Source organism: Triplophysa rosa, linkage group LG20 (genome assembly GCF_024868665.1).
Source record: "Triplophysa rosa linkage group LG20, Trosa_1v2, whole genome shotgun sequence".
In the NCBI taxonomy this organism is placed as follows: Eukaryota; Metazoa; Chordata; class Actinopteri; order Cypriniformes; family Nemacheilidae; genus Triplophysa; species Triplophysa rosa.
Window position 1 is genome coordinate 20,522,136 of NC_079909.1, and position 2,867 is coordinate 20,525,002.

The following is a 2,867-nucleotide window of genomic DNA, read 5'->3' on the forward strand; positions in this document are numbered from 1 at the left end:
AATCTCGAGGTCAAAACTCCCGGAGGAATGAAGATTGTTCAATTAAACGCCCATTTCCATCCAGAGATATGTTGATACTGTTGTGATGGAGCAAATCTGAACCGTGATTTAACTCCGTTTTCCCTCGAGAAGAGATGAGAGGAATGAGATCTGAGCGGTTCACTTCCGCCACATCACAACGTAATGATTTCAGTCTGAAGTCACACACAATCACTTTTCACAAGATCTGAAAGCTAGTCCTAGACTGAAATACATCTTAGAGCTGTCCAAACTGAAAACAACTCGCACTGACATGTTTTAAAGGGACAGTTCACTCAAAAATGAAAATTCTGTCATCATGTACTCGCCCTCAGATTGTTTCAAACCTGTATACATGTATTTGTTCTGCTGAACACACAAGAAGAAATCCGAAAGAATGTCAGATCTCACCCACCATTTACTGCCATAGTAGGGGAAATAAATACTATGGGAGTCAATTATCTTCGTAATATGTTCAGCAGAACGAAGAAAGGTTTGACAAAGAATTTTCATTTTTGGGTGAACTATCCATTTAAAATACATCAGTGACACACAAGCAATGGTTTTTTTGTAAGAAACGATTGTAAATAAAACGATTTAAATGTCCTAATTTAACTGGTTTAAGCCAATCCCTGTCTGAGAACCCGCCCCAAAGACTTTCACCTCCATGAAAATGAAACAGATACATTAGCCACCCGGTGAAAAACATTACGGATCCAGTTAAACTATGAAAAGTATGAAGTAAACTAATATACGATCAGGAGAGCTGAGATGCAGGAAACGTCTCGTTCCAGATGAACGTTTCCTCTGTGACCTCACCGAAAGCCCGTCCACCTCAAGAGCGTCTCATCCCTCCTGAGAACACGTCTGAAGGAACTCCAGCTCTATCGGAGGAAATGCAGCGGAGAAGAGCAGACGCTTTCACAACACAAACACTCCAGACCATACACCAGACACGACTCATGTCTGCACTGCACACACAGAGAGAGAGAGAGAGAGACAGATGGGGAGAGAGAGAGAGAGAGAGACAGAGAGAGAGAGAGAGAGANCAGAGAGAGAGGGAGAGAAAGAGACAGACAGAGAGACAGTGAGACAGACAGTGAGACAGACAGACAGTGAGACAGACAGACAGAGAGAGAGAGATTTTTTTATTTTCAGAAAACTTTAATTAACATACACATTTCTTATACAGTTTAAATAATATATATGCATTTTTACACCGTTATAAAGAATGAATCAGTTTGTTCTCATTTACAGAGCAACAAAACGCCACTATGGCACCATATATCCTTCAAACACTATTAAGGAGTCCATAGCTCTATAAAAATAAAATCATTAGAAGTCTATAATCAAAGCTGTAAAAACTCTCTCAACATTATAATCTCTGTTTTGTTCAATTTTTTCTTTTCTACTAATATAGATGGCCATTTTGGCCTTGCCCAAAATAAAATTTAACAAATGACATTTGTGTTTCTGTTTCTGAACATACTTAAAACCCAAAATAAAATTTTGTACCGAAAAAAACTCATTAAAACAGTTAAAAAGACTTTGAAAACATCAAATAAAGGCGCCAGCCTTGAACATTGCATAAAAGTATGAAACACAGTCTCTCTTTGACAACAAAAAGGACATTCATGACTAACACTTGGATTTAAAACAGAAATAAAAGCATTGACAGCAATAATACCGTGTAAAATACGCCATTGTAATCTCCAGACTTTTTTACTTAACGGTGGCTTATAAAGTGCCCTCCATTCTGGTTTAACACTGTCGCTTATCTTGAAAAAATTACGCCATGGTGTATCAACTTTTCCATGTAACCCCTTCTTGTTGAAAGACTTAACACAAGCTTTATACAATGTCTTGCAGGTGCTTTCATTAAGATCTAAATCTGTCACATTTTCAGAATCCAAAAAAACCCCTGTGTATTCACATAAGTTTGGTGAAAGAAATAGACTTGGGAAACTGTCTTTTTCATTGGGAATAAGTTCTTTTTTACCATAACTCTGAAGCATATTGTATTCCTCTACTGTAAAAGCTTCTTGTATTTTTTGCATTACTTGTGTAACAACCCGAAAAGATCTCATCTTTAAACATACAGCTACATCTGTGACTTTTTCAAAGTTTGGTCCAACCCAATATAACAAGTCTCCAAGTGTTATAATTTTAGCTTTAATAAAAGCTGTAGCCATTGTTCCACATGCACTTAAAAAGTCCAACCGTGAACTGTAGATCAAAGGTTCCTTTAACAACCAAAACAAGGAAGGTGTGGAATCAGTCCTCCTCACTTTAAAGAGGGTCCATACTTTAATTCTCCTAACATAAAACGATCCATATGTATTAATTCTTGTGGAATCCAACAGGAAAAAGATGTATCCAAACATAGTCCTTCAACAGTCTTTAAAATCAAACTGGCCACAGGCCTCCAGCTTAAATTCTCTGGTCCAGTGAGAAAACGTTGGATAAATTGTAACCGAAAAGCAGCAGTTCTACTCTGCAAATGAATCAGTCCTTGTCCTCCTTCTTCCTTTGGTAAGTATAATACATTATGAGGTATCCAGTGCATCTTATCCAAAAAAAGTCAATGAGAATAGACTGAATTTTCAGGTAGTAACCATGCAGGTGGATCAATACAAGTCAATCTGTGCCATAAAGAAGAGGCTACCAAATTATTAATGATCAGAATACGTCCTCTATATGATAAACCTTTAACAATCCACTTCCATTTCATAAGACGACCTTTAAGTTTCTCAATTATTCCCTCCCAGTTTTTCTGGACAACCATGTCATCCCCTAGATACACACCTAAATATTTTAAACCATTTCTTGTCCAACTTAAACCATTGGGG